The sequence below is a fragment of the Lactuca sativa genome, chromosome 8 (assembly GCF_002870075.4).
Source record: "Lactuca sativa cultivar Salinas chromosome 8, Lsat_Salinas_v11, whole genome shotgun sequence".
NCBI classification, from domain to species: domain Eukaryota; kingdom Viridiplantae; phylum Streptophyta; class Magnoliopsida; order Asterales; family Asteraceae; genus Lactuca; species Lactuca sativa.
The window spans coordinates 19,977,902-19,995,990 of NC_056630.2; the positions used below are offsets into that span (position 1 = coordinate 19,977,902).

Sequence of the window (18,089 nt, forward strand, 5' to 3'; positions counted from 1 at the left end):
ATATATATATATATATATATATATATATATATATATATATATATATATATATATATATATAGAGAGAGAGAGAGAGAGAGAGAGAGAGAGAGAGAGAGAGAGAGGGGTTAAGGTGTTTAATGTATTTATTGTGTTATTGTATGCATAAATGTGGGTCAATCAATTTTTAAGAAATATTAAATAATTAATAAATTATTTAAGGGGTATAATAGTAAAATTAAACCATTTTATTTTTAGTAAATATTGAAAACATTTAATATCCCTTTGAATTAGGAATTTAGTTTAAAACCCTACAATATATCTCCGCCTCACGCTGAGGCAGGAGACTTCACTGTGGGTTTTCCTCAAGGGCGTCGACGTTTCCCCCAAAGCTACTTGCCAACTCGTGCTTGTGCTTGGACTTCAAGCAACGCCTTTCGTTCTGCGATAAGCAATTTCTGTTGTTGGTTATATGAATACGGTTCATGGGTTTTGCTATTACTCACAATTGATGATCCCTTTTCCTCCTACATTTTGGTGGTATCGGCTTCAGGGAAATTCGCCAAGGTTCGTTTATACCTCGAAATATTAGTATCCCTTTCACTATGGAGTTTCAATTTTAACTTATTGTGTTTATAATCTTCTGATTATTGACCTGATTTTGGTTCTTCATCTTGAGTGCTTTTTAAATATGCAAATGATAGTTTCTATTTTATAGTGGTTTTGAATTTTTGTACTTTCAGTTTCGGCACTCCAACTGTTTGATATAATGTCTAGGTGAAGTTTTTAACTTTTTTATGAAAATTTAATAGTTTTAGCTATGCTAGGTTATGATTTGAGTTTGATAGTCTGTGTGATAAACACACTTAGTAATCTGTGTATTTCCTGTGTGAATCTCAACAATATGAGAATTGATAACTGGATTGTCCATCAAGAGTTTTATGGAGAAGAGTTCATGAGTGGTGATGTCAAGATTTTTTGCCCACAACTGGTATTTCTTTAACTCTGGGGTAATAAAGTTGTACATTTTTTAAAGTAAATCAATAACTTTCTCTTATAAAATTTCCCTTCATTTAACATCTGTTGATGACAGTTGCTCTTGAGGACTTGACTGATCTTAACTCATAAGGTTAATATTGTCCCCTATTCCTATTAATCCTGTACCAATTAGGAATTCATAATCCATTGTTAGTAGTATTTTCTGAAGGTCCTTTTTTGACAATCCCATGGAACGATGGAAGAATCTTGAATTACTCGATGATGTTCATGTTGTTGAGAAAACAAAGTGTTGACCGGAATAAGACATATCCTTATCTAGGCGTGGATTTGGTTTTTTTGTCTTTTTTTTTTGCGATTTTTAAACAATTTTCATAAGTCTTCATCAATTCAGTTGGAATTGAGATCTTTATCTGTGTTTCTTTCAAATGGTCTGATTGATGCAGCAAAGGGACTGATTCAAATGGTCTGATTCATATTTCAATTTATGTTTCTTTTCATGATTTAACACTTCATTTATGTGGACAATACAAATTCTTGACAATGTTGAATTCTGAAAAGGTATCAAGTATGTTTATGTAGATGATTCAATGGATGATATTGGTGAGATTCCAATTCTATTGGAATGGAATCACATATTCCAATTCTGTTGGAATCACATAAGTTGATGCTTGAAGAACGGACCACAAAATTGAAACGGACCACATTATTCTTTTAGAATGTATTAGTCGTTGATAGATTTTGATGTTTTCTTTCCCGTTTTGAAAGTTTTTTTAGTTTTATTCTTTAACAATAAATGTAATTCTTAACAATTGTTACCTGTATTTTATAAGAAATAATGTATTTTTTATTTTTATTCTTCAATTGAGTGTTCAAGAATTTGTTATTCTACAAGAAGTTCTTCAAGTCATGATAAAAAATATGTTCCAGAATATTTTTATTATTTATTGTTCGAGAATATTTTTATTTTTTAGTAAATAATTAAATAAATCAACATATTCTGTCAGAATGTCCGAATTAAAATAGTTATAATTCGTAAAATCAGATTTTTAAAATTAATAGAATCTATGATCCCTTAAAATATGCAATTTTCATATATTAAATCTGTATTAATTGACTAAAATACCCTAGTAATTAAATTAGATGATATTTTTCAATTACATTTAATTCAATAATATATATTAATCACTTTTTTAAAATAAGTAAAATTGATTGGCCCACAGTTATGCATACAATAACACAATAATTACTTTGAATAAAATAATCTAGGCCTATATATATATATATATATATATATATATATATATATATATATATATATATATATATATATATATATATATATCCCCTAATATAATAAATAAGAGTAATTTTGCCACGTGGCTTTCAATTAGCCTATCCGAATCAATTTATCCCGTACAAAATACCAAAGTGAATTCTCTCCCTCCCCCCAATACCCTTCTCCTTCAGCTTTAATAGTTATGCATTTACGTTTGAAGTTTGGATTGATATAGCAAATTATCGACGTTCCAATTTGATAGCAAGAAATCTGGAATTCCATAGCAAGAAATCAGTCATATCCAAACTTAATCACTGATTCTTGGAGGTAGATTCTCTCTTAAACCCTAATGCCCTTCCCTCTCCATCAATGGTTCGTTGCATGAAATGACTTCGAAACTCTACATCCAGGTAATTAGCCTTTGATTTCGGATTTGAACTAAGCTACAATCGATTTGGTGTAATTTCTTTTATGTAATTGGTTTTGGAGTTGCGACATGACATGTCATCCGTCCCCTTCAGCTGTTTTTCCCGCCTAATTTCCCAAAGTGAAGTTCTGAAACTCTCTTACTTTTGTCTAGCTACTTTGAACTAATCAAAGCAAAACCCCCACCGTCCTTTCACTTTCTTCAACCTGCTTAAAATCGAAAAGCCAATTTCGTCCTCCATTGTAGTGGAAGGGTTTTTTCCATGGTGATTTTTTAGGTCAAACATTTCTATATTAGGTAAGAAAAGGTAATTCATTTCACTTTGTTGATCATCGTCCCATCATCTTTTTACCGGTCTTTCAATGCCATCTTATCATCGTTGGTAATAAAATATAAACCTTATTTACTACTTTATGTTTCAATCTATATAACAATCTCCATCAATTAGGACCCACACCCTCGCTAAGGCGCTAACAGAGCAGAGTGTTTGTAAAAGCTTGTTTTGTAATTTTTTAAAAGCCCTGGACCGTGTATGATGATTCTAAAAGACATGGGATCAGATGGATATATTGTTGTTGGGTTCATGAATTTTTCTTTTGAATTAAATGCTTTTGTTTGTGTAAATATGATATTTTCTATATGAAATTGTTCCTTAATTGGTATCAGTTATAAACATATAAAGTTAAATCTATTTAGTTTGTTTGGTTTCTTGCACATAAGGTGTTTGATGTATTGTCTCACTAAGATATTTGTTCGGTTTTTATTGTTGTAAATTTATATAAGGTCTACTCTCTAGATTTAATTGATTTTCTTGACCGTAGGCATTCAACAAATAGAAAAATGTTTTGAATTTTTAATTTGGATCTTTTATTAATCTGCAACTTTAACACTTATATGGAAATGCGTTGTTATTCTTTGTGCTAAATGCAAGAAATAACAATATACTTCTATTTATATGTTTTATTTATACCGTCTCACTTTAATTCCTTCCTAATTAGCATGGTATTTTGAAAAATCTTGAAATAGAATGATCCTTTCATTAATTTTTTTATGGTAAGTTGATATCATCCTTTTTAGTGGAAGGAATTTGCTGTAATAAAAAAAATAGTGTTGTTAAAGTTGATGGAGGGAGTGATGAAGCTACAATGTATACGGTAGATGATAGAGCTAAAAAGGGTACATTTTTTTTGCTTATGTCAACTAAAAAGCAGTATTTTTCCATGTTTTCTTGATAAACAATGTAAATATACTTTTAGAAATGAAAGGAAAAAGTAAATGACCACACATCTGTAAAAGTTTAGGACTTAGGTTTTCCATGATTTTCTTTATTAATTACTTCTTTAAGTCAGAAAGAGCAACTTAAATGGCAAACAAAACCAAATTTTTTATGAAGAAAAGTGTGTGCCAAAATTATGGTCAAATGCAATGAAAAACAATGAAATAATGGTTAAGGATGTACTAATTTTGTTAATTAGGTGCATTTTGTTACATTTATTGTAAGAAAAAGCAGTGTTTAATTTTACAACTTATTTTTTACATCGTATTTCAAAGAGGTGAAAAAACTCATATATTTGAAAGATATTAAGTGGTGTCACATAGATGATCCCCAAGGGTTATAAGCTTGTGTTTAGGCCTTTAAATGGATGCATTTCCAAAGTTTTCTCCATATTATGACATTTTTATGATGTCAAGGACATGGTTTCACAACTGTAACTGAAACTATATAACACTACAAAATTTAATATAATTTGTTTCTTGAAAATGACATATGAATTTCCAATATCGATTTATAAACTGCATTCTTTTTTATGTTATATTTTTATGGTATTTTTACTAAGTTGATAATAAATGGGTAACATAATCCATTCCAAATTTACATTATGTCTTTAAGGGTGGTTGTAGCATGGAAAGAAGCAAATGTGGAAGCTAGAACTATAATTGCTATATTTAGGTGGGGGGAATTGCACTAGCAGTTTAATTATGCTCAATTTATTTCAAGAGTATTATGTTAAACTTTTAGGCCTTACACATAAAGTGTTCAATAAATATTTTAGTTTGACATAAGTAAAAAGCACATGCATATCATTGTAAGTACATGTTATATATGAAGCTTTATTTTCTATAACCTCACTTTAATGAAAATGAAAGGAGTTAGCCATGTAATTTTCTTTTATTTTCTTTCTTTTTTGGGTGTGTGGATATGAATGATAGCAAAAAATTGCAGCATACTTTACCCCTTCAACCAACATAGGCAATATACTTTATTTTCTACATATAAAGGCAATGTACTTATATCACTTTACTTATAATAGCAACATGTTTTTATTACTTTACACATGTTGGAAATGTATTTGCAATTCTTACCCATATTAATTACATAAATTTTGTTCTTACTTATTTTTTGATAACTAAAGACATCTTGAATACAATATTATAGTGAATTTGGGATAGAAAATTATTTTATTAGCAACAAATATATTTTAATCTACTTGATGAAGAAAATTTGATGGATACATATGCATATTCATAAATAGACAAAATTAATTAGCAATAGAACATGTTTATATTGGTAAATATACGTACTAACCAAAGGTAATCACATGATGATATATACAAGTGAAAACACATATTTGACTAAATAAGTTTTACCTATCATATTTATGTTTAGTAATAAAATCAACAATTGATTTTTGTTTGGTGTTATTTTTAAAAACTAAATAGTGCAAAAAACCAAAATCTACATAACAAGCACCATAAGCTTATAACAAGGTATATATTAATTTTAAGTTTTAACTAACCATTATAAATTTATAGACAAAACTTCCAGCTTTGTAATTTAATAATTTTTTTATTTTTTATTATCAATAGTGTTTTTCTTTTTTATCCGTTGTTTCCACGAGTTTTAACCTAGTGTGTGTGTGTGTGTGTGTATATATATATATATATATATATATATATATATATATATATATATATATATATATATATATATATATATATATAACCTAAGGAACAGTTGTCAGGTCAAGTACTATTCTCCTAATTTGAGACATTTTTAATATATATATATATATATATATATATATATATATATATATATATATATATATATATATATATATATATATATTAAAAATGTCTCAAATTAGGAGAACAATACTTGACTTGACCATAGGTTAGTTAATATACGTGGGTTAATTTAATCAATCCCACATTCCCACCGATCCACGATATATACTTTCGTCTGCATTCCACCACCTCTTTCTACCTTCCAGTACCTTCGACATCTAGCTTCCATTTTCCTCTCCCAGACTAAGTCGTCGTTTCCAGTTGTGTTCAGTGAATCCAAGTACCGATGTTCCATTTTCCAGGCTGATTTGTAACACCTGTTTATTTATTAGTTAAATAAATAAATTAGTGAACGAATGGTAGCTTAAAATAAATAAATAAACGTATAGAAGCCCTAAAATCAAGAATAAATGAGCAAGGCGTTAGTTCGAGGAGTTAAAAGTTATAATTATAGAAGTTGGGGGATGAATTGTAATTCCCGGATTAGTTTGTAAAGAATGTTGGAAGTTGAGAGTGATTTGGTAATTCTGGGTTTAATTTGAAATAAAATCATGAAGGAAGGGGTTAAAGTGTAAGTATTGGATTCAATTTAAGAATAAATTATGGAGGAGGGGCTGTTTAGTAATTTTGGGATTTATTTTATAAGGAATTATGGAAGGGAGGGCTAAAGGGTAACTTTTGGATTTAAATTGAAAAAGATATGGTAAGGAGGGACTAGAGGTGACAATTTGTAGAAAGTTTGGATGGGATACGGGACTTTAAACCCCGTGCGTTCTTTCCCTCCCATGTTTGGATGAACAAACCCTAACCCTATCTAGAGTTCTCTACAGCCACCACCATGTTGGGAGCCTCCTCAGCCGCCTGCATCAAGAACCAATCACCCCACCTTTGTGTTTCCGATCGAGTAAGACCGCCAGACGCCGCCATTTCTCTCGTTGCCGACGACCAAGCCGTCACAACACTGTCACAATTCCATCGTGGGGGTGATGAAGACCACCAACGGGAGTCCGTCCCGTTGTCGATGCTGCTGTCATTCGCGACCACCACACCTCCTTTTCATCTTCTGCTGATGTGTCACATCGTGAAGACGAAATCGTTGCTGCCGCTGTGGTCAATCCCGATGAGAGGATGAAGCTGCCGCTCATGTCGCTCACGGTTCCTCAACCCATCACGTTCCTTCACCTGTGATTCGTTCCCAAGCTATAGCCGCCGTCGACCGCCTCCTTTGTTGCTGCTTGTCTAGGAACCAACAGATCCGCCGCTACCACCACCTCACGGTGGTGGCTGCCATCTCAGATTCGCTATTGCCACCGTCGGGAGCCACCAGGTGGTTGGCTGGTGGGTGAGCTACTCTTCAAAATGTGTGTTATGTGTGTTTGTCAAGTTGGAAAGCCGAGAACCGCCGCTGCCACCACATGCCGCCGCCGGCCACCAGATTATTGTGTATAGGTGTTTGTATTAGTGTGTGTGTGCGTAATTTTGGGGTTTTAGTGATGTAAATGTAACAAAAATGGAATAAAGAAAGTCATAACCATCACCGTGAGGTGGTGGCTGCCGCCACCGACCGCCGTGTCGGGTGGCGGTGTGCTTGTCTTGTGAGTTGACTCGATTGGGGATGCTTGAAACCCTAATGGGCCCAAAGAAGCTCAAATGGGCCCAACGAAGCTTAATGTACTCTAATGGACCCTAATAAAACCCTAATGGGCTTAATGATATTATAGTTGGCCTAATAGACCCAATAAAGCCCTAATTGACCTAAAGGCCCAACAAATTATTAAATGGGCTAGTATTTGGGTTGGAAACCCTAATTAGGGTTTGGAAAACCCTAATGCCATCAAAACCCTAATTTTGGGGAATTAATCGAGACACACAGGAATTATTTAATAACTTGAGATATTAAATAATAAACATTGGCGGAAATTAATCTAAGCAATATTGGACTTAATGGATTAAATCCTTAATGGATTAAGTCCTTAATGGGTTAAGTAGGAAACTTAACCCTAATCATCATTTTATGTGAAACCCTAATTTCACTTGGGTTTGTTGTTTGGCCTTTCTATTGGGCCTTGATGATTGGGTTATTAAATGGGCTATCCAAGATCAAACAAATAGTCTAGAGTAAATTAATGGGCCTAGGGTAAGGCCCATGTAAGGGACTTGGGCCCAATTTGGAAAATTGGGCCATAGTTTGGGCCTTATTGATTATATGATGTTGGGCCTTAGAATGAGACCATGTATAGGCCTAGGCCCAATTTGGAAAATTGGGCCATGAGTTGGGCTTTGATTCCTAGTTGACTTTGGGCCTACGGATTGGGCCTTGGGCTTGAATAAGCCAAGCTAGGGGTAATGTAGTAATTACCCAAAGAATGTACTTATGGTTATGTATTGGGACCCAATTATTAATTGGGTGTTATTTTGGTGTTGACAGTTCGGGAATCTGTCAGCCAGCATCTGGGGTCGAGTCTGCGGGACTTCAGCAAGTGTGGAATTGTGTCTTCGGGACTTCAGCAGTGTGAGGTGAGTTACCTTCCAGTAGCGGTGGGTCTACGACCATAATGCCGACCCACCAGTAGGAGTTTTATGTTAGATGATTGTCTTTGTGATATCATATAGGTTTGCTACCACCTGATATGTTATATGCTGACATGATATGTTATATGTGATAGTAGTAGAGTTCAGTTGTTAGGACCGAAGGGTAGGTCAGACACCCCAGATATGTCTGACGGTATGTGATGATATGTTTATATGTTGTCATGATATGTTATATGTGATAGTGGTAGTAGGAGGGGAATAGTCCCCAAGTTCGGTTGTTAGGACCGAAGGGTAGTTCGGACACCCCAGGTATGTCTGATAGTATGTTTGTGTTATGATATATGTGATAGTAGATGAGTGTGGGCGATGCCCGTATCTCAGAGATAGTGGAGTGTGGGCGAGGCCCGTATCTCCCAGCTAGCGGAGTGTGGGCGAGGCCCGTATCCCCATGAGTGTGGGCGAGGCCCGTATCTCCTAGCTGTTCATTATATGATTGTATGGAATTTGGTATAATGGGGGAACTCACTAAGTTTTGTGCTTACGGTTTTCAGTTTTGGTTTCAGGTACTTCGTTTTCAAAGGAAAGGAGCCGGCTCGATCGCAGCGCATCACACTATGTTTTCCGCACATGAGATCCTTGGGGATTACGCTCTGATATGGTTTTATGATACTATGTTTTGGATTACTAACACTTGGGTTTTGACATGAGACGTTATTATCAATGTTTTTATACTGATGGTTTTATGTAATAACATAATTAAAATGAAATTTTTGATCAGTATTTTTATAACGATGGTTTTTATACATAGGGATGTTACATTATTTCTTCTGTTTCATCTCCTGTATTTTCTCTTCATCTTCTGTGTTTCGTTTTTCCCTTCCCCATGACAATGAAAGTCGTTTCTTTTTAATTTCTTCCGATTGTGGTAACTCATTTGATTCACCAACAAATCTACACCCAAAACAATCCCGATAAACCTCCGAATTTCTGAATATGATTTCATTTTCGGGTTTTTGTTTTTGAATCCCATGTATGTTTCTTTCTTAATTATGTAAATAATATACGATTGGCTTCCAGAAACTTTCTTAACTCTTGGACTGGTGCGTAAAATTATCGACAACACGATGATCGCTCGATTCCAAAATTTGAGATTTCTAGCTCACGACTTCCGACTGCGGACTTCTCATCTTCATCCATTGATTTTTGCTTACGTAACTTGATTAGGGCGTAATGCAACCATTGATGATGCCAAAGGTAATTAATCAATTTTTTTGTAGTTTTTAATTCACCTCTTTTACATGGATTATCAATCTATTGCTCCTGCTTCTATGTTTTATTAATCTTGTATGCATTTATAGTTGCTTTATATATTAAATTCAGACTCTGTATTTTTGTATTCCATTTCGTGACCTGGTTGAAAATCCATCAGGATTTGGAAATAATAATGAGATGTTTACTGTTATGGATGAAGTTTTGGCTGCTGCCCACATGAAATGCTCGGGCCTCTTTTTCTCTTTTGTTATCATCGCTTTACCTTTATTTTATATTAGTTTATTTGATAGATTCATTGGTGTTGTAAATATTCGAAGTGTTAAAGAATAAAGAATCGGTGTTCCTATACAAGGTATGCAATTCCAAATTGTGTCACTGCGATTCAAAGCAGGAAGCATCGGCTTTCTTCACTGTCTTCTTCTTTCACCGACATAACGATTTTCTTTCACCGACATAAAAGGATTTTATGGATACCTTGGTTCAATTTATGTTTAAAACACCACCATATAAGCTGCTTGACCCAAAATTGATAAAAAATAATCAGTAAGGACATTTTCGTCCAATGTACTTTCTTCACCTCATTTCCTTTTTTCAACTTACTTCGTTCAACATAATTGGCCTTCTATCATTTTTTCCTATAAGTTTTTATCCATGTTTGTTATATTTCATGTTCATAAATGGTTTTTTGTATCCATATGCTATCTGACTTTTACTATGTTTACTGTATACTTTATGATTGAAATATTTTTTTTATATATTTCATCTTTTAGGGTAAATTTCAGAAAGCTCGGGGACTAAAAAATTGTTACTACAACCACTTATCAAAATAACATCAAAATTTGTCTTAATTACATGATACAACCTAATTTTCTTTGTTTATTATAGCATTCTACTATCAAAGTGCAATGTTGAAATATACACAAATGAAAATACAATGCTCTAACAAATAAATAAATAAAAATAGGTTATTCTTGCATTTATTCGTTTTTGTCATATTTCGCTATTTGCCTAAAATAAACCTTTGCAATGCTTTTTTCGCTTACTTTTCGTTAAAAACTTTAATTTACTTATTGAATACTTTACTTTTTTTTTGATAGAAAAGCCTCTCCAGATAGCTGCATTAATTCTTGGATTTAATTTATCGTTGTTCTTCAAAATTTCCAAAATTGTATTTCCATTTGTTTGATAGACAAAAATAAAAGTAGAATGTTCTAGTCAACAAATAAACTAAAGTAGTTTCTTATTTCTTGGCACTAGATTGTTCTTGCTGATTTCATTCCATAGTTGAAACATGATATGCTATAATAGGAAGAATTTGAAGGAGGTGAATCATGTGAAACATGGACACATTTTAGCATGATACAACACACACACACACATACACAAACACCGTCCCGGGTGAAGCCCGGGGTACCCTGCTAGTTACAATGAGTGAAATCATCTTCCTCTCCCCAAATAGACCTAGATTAAGCATTTCCGACCACCATCTTAGGTCACCTTTCTTCTCTTTTAGTATGTGTTTCGATAAAATCCAACAAATATTTTATGGCATCTTATCCCTAAACGCAATCATTTTGAAAAAGAATTTCATCCACTATAAAAAAATTTTGTTATCCCATGGATGAAAAAAAATTGTGAATTTGGCTACCAAACCTTAGCCAACCCATGCTTGCTTCTTTTTATTATTCTCTACAACCTCCTACGCATATCAGAAAAAACATGGGTTTTAGTTTTTTCAAATTTTTGTTGAACAAAATCACATGTGGGAACCATGCATAGGGATCAATGCAACGATAATGGTGAGAGAGTTCCAACAGCCACAAAGACTTGTACTTGTCGCTAATTCTGCACATAGCATCGTTGATGAATAATTCATCAAAGGGGTTGCCTGCATTTCTTCAAGTGCATGCTGACGAGGGGTCAAGAAGAGTAATGGCATCAAGGCCGGTTCTAGGATTCAAATGCCTAGGACGAGACGAGCTGAAATAAAGGCCCTTAGGCCCTAATGCGTAACAAATTAAATTAAATAAAGTAAATGTTTTTTTAAACAATGATAAACTTTACAATAATAAACATAGCAAAATCATAGTATTTTAATGAGTAATTACATATCGTAACAACTAACCAAAGACTCGTGAAACTCTCATATCATTCTTGATAGCAAATTGGTTGATAACTCGTCGTAGTCTATACTCTTTAAGATTTCGTTCTCGATAGATATCATCGTCAAGCCGCTAAGTCTTTCTTGGGTCATTGTGGATCGTAAGTAAGATTTTAAAAACTTCAATTTCGAGAAACTTCGTTCTGCAGATGCAACAGTTACTAGAATAGTTAACGGCATTCTATATGCAATGTTTGCATTTGGGAAATAATTAAGTTCCTTCAAATACTTTAAAACATCTATATGGTTGCTAAATTCATTGGTTTTAAATGTCGCAAACAATTTCAACTCCAAATAAAGTTCTTCGACATCAATATCAATATCTGATCTTTCTTCAAACTCGAGTGTTTTTTCAAGAAGATGACAAGACAACTTAAGATCTTTGTCTGCAATTCCCCTCAAAATTTGTGGAAATAAGAAACCAACTAATTTGTCATACTTACTTTTTGAATTGTTCAAATATTGTCTTAAGAGAAGCACTAGCTTGATCAACAACGTATAAGAAATAAGAAATAATTGACTCCAAAGTTCTCTTCAGTTGTAAATAAAACCACTTCGCTGCTTGAACTCTGATAAAAACTTTTTTTTCCCTGTGAATCAAATGTTTTTGTGGAAATATGTGATCAAACCCACTTCAATAGCAATCTCTTTAGCTTCAGCAATTGCTTTTGAATAACCAGTTTCTATATAATCCTTGAAGTTCTCAATCAATATGTTTATTTCTAAAATAGCATTATCAAAATGTATATGCTTTGATTGTAACTTTTTACTCATAATATTCACCTACTTTAATACTTGATACTAGATAATAGTTGATACCAAAAATTCAAAGTCATCAAGTTCTTTTTCTGCTAGTGAACTTGTTTCACTTGCAGTTGCAACATCATTATCCTTTTCTCTAACTTGAAGTAAAACTTCCCGACAAGTTGTAGTTTAATTAGGGGTGAAAAATCATGCTGTCGTTTTGTGTTTATGTCTGACACGACACGACACAAGAAGGTTTTATATAAAACGAACACGACACGACACGATGTCGTGTTTTTTTAACTAACACGAAAACGAACAAATTAAAAAACGACAAACACGACAAATATAACATATATTAAAAACTAGTTTATTTAATGAATACTTTATCAAATATAACACGATAAACACGATAAAGGATTGCTAAATCGTGTCAATTTTGTGTCGAATTTTGAACACGACACGACACGACACAACATCGTGTTTTTTACAATTAACACGAACACAAATTCAAATTTCAGTTTCGTCTCAATTTTGTTTCGTGTCGTGTATTTTTGTCCTTTCGTATCATAAATTTGATGGATTTTGGCCATAAGAACATCTTATGTGCTTATGTAAACCCTAATGCTTGGATCTAGGTTTCTCTATTGTACATGAAATTCATCCAAGACTTTAAACCATACTTGTAGCATACAATTAATCATATTAACATGTGAAAGGGTTTTTAGATGTTACCTTGATTGTTATGTAGCAATAACAATCTCAAATCCTCATTGTAATGACTTTAGAAAGCTTAGAGTCACAAGTGTCACTCCTCTAATGGCTCACAAACACCAAGAGCAAGAGGATGAAGAATAATGAGAGAGGAGGCTGCCCAAGAACATCCAAAACCCTAGAAGAACTCTTAGCCACGTTTTGGGGTTTAAGGGTACTATATATACATGTAGGCTATTAGGTTTTTCAACTACGAAACCCTAATCTGACTGCTTAAGCCCTAAGCAATCCATGGACCCTTTTAGAATATCCCTTGGACGATTTCTAATGGGTTTTCCCATAGAATTTGTCCAACCTATTATTCCAAGGTGATCCATAGCCCAAATGCAATTATCTTATAATTACAGTTCCAGTCCCTTAAGTTTAATTAATCTCTTTTAGCCAAAAAATTAATTATCAATTAATTCTTGACTAATATTAATTAAACAATATGATTTCTCCTTTACTATATCATTCTCATAATATATTAATAAATCATAATTAATCCTTTCTCTTCATACTTCATCCTATCAAGTTGCTTTGGTGAAGGCAACCTAAAAGGACCATGCACCATCGGGTCAAGTACATACCAAAATAGTTATGGACTTAGACACTAATCCAACAGTCTCCCACTTGGATAAGTCTAATAACTATTCTGCGTATGACTTCAGATCCTGATCTGCAATCGTAGCTTTCAAAAGCCGCTGTCAACTCTGATCTTATCAGATACGCATCCTTTAAATAAGGGATCATATATTCCTCCATTCTAGATATCGTATAGACTGAGACCTGGATTTAAATCATTCTCTCTGTTTATGTGTTGTTTCTCGATTTCCGATTTATGACGACTGACAACAGACTACAATTGAACACATCAAATTAGTCCAGGCTTGGTCAAGCGCTTAGGTGTCATCACTAAATCATCGAGGGGCCCAAAGATATCAATTTCATCCTACTTTGAATAAAAGGAACGGATAAACTTTGATTCAATGCTTGCTTGCACTCACTCACCGAATCACACACAACAATATGTTTTATGACACCAAGTTATTGGTGCGTTTACATATTATCAATGTGTAACCGACTCGCAAGATACAACTCACACATCTCGGTTTCAAGAATATAAGATGTTATTGTCTCACCAATCATTCGTGATAAAATCCATGAAGTGATCCAAGTGAGCGTGGGTTTAATCCAATGCTTAAATCATATTCATAAGCACTCATGAATGTTGCAGCAAACATTTGCTTATGTCTAATACACTTTAGACAATCCACACACCAATTCACGATAGACTTCATTCATACCTACTTCCAACATATGAACGATTGTGGTCCGTTCGAATAATTTGATTGTTCTGAACCAATTTAATTATTCAGGAAGTCAAAACATGCAAAGTGAATACTAATCCCATATGGCCCCAAACTCTGGGTATAAATAAAACATTTTATTTAATCACCATATTGATTACTCATTATTTGTTGTTTCAGGTAATCAACTTCTTACTTGAATTATTACTACACTTGTCCTATGCTCTCAGCATGCACACAATGTTTACCTACAGTCCTTACTTTGTGAAATAGATCAAATTACCACATTTCCAATCATACTCATTTCACAACTCCCAATCATAAGTGTAAGAATATCAAATTCTTGTTACTTATGCTAGATTCTAACATTTTATGCAATGATTCTTTCGTAAAGTCATAGCTCAAAATCATCAAGACTTGGCTAATCTCTATCAGAAACAATTCTATAGATATGATGTCTCTCACTCAAAGTACATTCCTTTGAACATCCTTCTTGCATAATAGTTTCTAATCTAGATATAGATTCTCAATATCCAACTCCCAACATGGAAACATTTCCATATTTGCCATATTACAACTCATTCTTAATAGAATCTTATCTATTCATAATAATGTCGATATGGTCCATCCAATATAATACTTCCAACTACTCACAAGCGACCAATCCTCAGCGAACTTTGGATCATCCTTTGATAGTTGTTTAATTATCTTAGTCAAAACCGATTCTTGTCCTTTTTCCCTCTAAATGTGCTAGACATTTGGAAAATTTTAGAATGGTCAAATATTATAACATCTGCAATCGATCCTTTACCCGAAGCGTATGGGATACGATGCATAATAAAGATACAATACTTTATCAATCTTCTGCCATAATATTTTATGTGTCACATTCTCACAATTCGAACTATGAAGAGGGATGCCACAATCATAATCGAAATTTTGAGAACGCACTATGTATCCTTGACTAAATTTGTTAACATTTCACAACCTAAGCCTTTAGATATGAAATGAAGCATAATATTCTCTCCCTTAATTATAGCAAAACAACTATTCAACCTTTAAAACTTTGCAAAGTATAACTCTTGTTTTCTATAATTAATATTGCTAACTTGCAATACTTGCCTTAATAATCATACAAGCACAACATTTATGCTCCCACTATCATGATGATTATTATCATATAAGCATAACACTTATGCTCCCATTAGCTTTGACATGTATTTAGGAAATAGCTTAACTTTCAGAAAACAATACCTATTGAATTTCTTAAGTTCATATTTCTAATACCTAATGCTTTGATAATCCTTTATCTAAGTTTATCAAACTTAAACACATTTTCCTTAGATAGCTCATATGTGTGTCTAAACAATTCAGACTAATTGCCAAATCGCATAATTCGAATCATGGAAAGGGATACCGTAACCATAATCGAATTCGAGAATACAATTTCACAATCACTATCTTCTTAAAATCTCTCTTAGTGAAAGCATTTCCTCACAGTCATCTTCATGAAGGAGGGAATCTTATGACACTTAGATTTTAATGGTGTATGTGTTCCTATCCATGCGAATTTGTGAAAAACAAAGTTTGCGACAAATCCAAATTCATATGGACCGAACCTTCTCAATCTTGATATCTTGCCATGTCTTCCAAGTAGTTAAGCGGCTCATCCTTTCTTATCAATGTACTTTTCATTGATCAAGGTCCTTGCCTTTTATGCATTCAAATGAGAACTCACAGAACTCACATGCATAATTAACTCAATTGGAACGACACAAAAACAAGATAGTGTCAACACGATAGGTTGTAAACCTCAAGTCGTGTGCTAGTGATGATTGATGAGGTTTATTCTTCATTAGTTCTTGAAACCTTTCAAGACCATTAAGACTCCCATTGACTCCTTGACATATAAGATTCTCTTGTCAGTAAACATTTTTGACAAACAAATATTCAAGAGTTAGTGTGGCTTTTATCAAGACAAAACACTTCACAAAATTGGTTCTAGTTGGTCTTTGTCTTATCCAAGACATCACAACTTTCCAATTTCAAATGTACAGGAATAAGAAAACTTTTTTAAATTCCACATTTGATGAATGTTATAAACCTTCTTAAGACTTGTCACTCAACTCACAATCTTAGCTCTAAGACTTGTTTTTGGAACGAAGTATGATTGACTTCTTGATTTAACCATTTCTTCAATTCTTGATTCCTCTTCTCAGACATACAATTGCACTAAGACTCACTTAGAGGATCAATTGAGATATGGTTCTTAATCATTAAGGCCTATCATAAAACATAATAAAAGGTACTCTCCCTTCTTCTTAGAATAGAGAAACTTTTATCTTTCTGCCTAGTTGATTCTTTTTATTCGTTCTGCTATTGATCGCAACTCTCTCAATCAACTCAGAATTACACTTAATCTTATAAGTATAATCATATTTACTTAACCTTAGTAAATCATGACGAATATCTTTGTTACTCTTGTGGTGGACTTGATCAACACACAACCTTGTGTACTCGATCTCCTAGTCCTTCACTTGACACTTTGTCAACGAATTAGTCTAATTTCCAAATATGAAATTTCTCATTCATCATGCAACCAAGTTGTATGATTCCAAGTTTCTGTCCAATTGAAACTTGGGCGATGAGAAACTTTCCCTATTTGGTAAATTCTTGACATTTCCACAAATAACATAATTAAGAAACAAATCCATTATTGCTAATAACAGAAACATTCAAACATCAATTTTTCATACACGCCATTGCAAGGATAAATATAAAATCAAAATCTATTTTATTGCGGAAAAATTTGTCCTTACAATGCAATTCATTGAAAAAACTATGTAAATACATATTTCTTAGCAATCTATTCTAACTCTAAGTAGTAGCTCAAGAATCCAATCTTCAAGCAATGCAATCGAAATCTATTTCTTCACGATTAGATTCTGCTCACTTCTTCCCTTAAGTGTCCTTTCCTTTCTTCGATCCTACAAAACATCAATTTGTAATCTTATCACATCATGTATCAAGAATCTAGAATAGGAACTTAAAAGAGTTAGTTAATGGATTTTACCTAAAGCAGAGCCATACGTTTTGACTCTCCCATCTCTTAGATCTCTTAGGTAAATAGGGAAACTTCATCTCTAATGCCCCTTCTCTTGGCAATAAAAGCAAATTGACTCTTTTGGAACAACACATGGAACTGCCTCTGACTTTGCCTTTCTCTTATGATCAAACCCTTCGATCATGGCATGCCTTTCGTTACCTATATCCACAGAGGTCTGAAAGTCAGATCCACCAATCAACTTTGCTTTTCCAGTGTGCCAAATCATTGTTGATTCAACAGTAATATGCATATATGTGAGATCAATGAGGGTTACGTCGTGGTTCATCACATAGTACTCTCTTACGAACTCACTATATGAGTCAGGAAGTGAATGAAGAACCCAGTCAACAGCCAGCTCCTCACAGACAACAGATCGCAACATTCTTAACATATCAATGTGTGACTTTATCTCTAGGATGTGTGCACACACTGACTTTCCTTCTTCATGTTTACTTGCCAAA

At 33.4% G+C, this 18,089-nt stretch overlaps 1 long non-coding RNA gene across 1 annotated transcript; it reads left to right on the forward strand.

Moving 5' to 3' along the window:
• The first annotated feature begins 287 nt into the window (after positions 1 to 287).
• Positions 288 to 1,839, forward strand: LOC122195569 (uncharacterized). The gene is made up of 2 exons (XR_006185932.2): positions 288 to 1,108; positions 1,187 to 1,839. It is a non-coding gene; the product is annotated as an uncharacterized LOC122195569 (long non-coding RNA).
• The last annotated feature ends 16,250 nt before the right edge of the window (positions 1,840 to 18,089 follow it).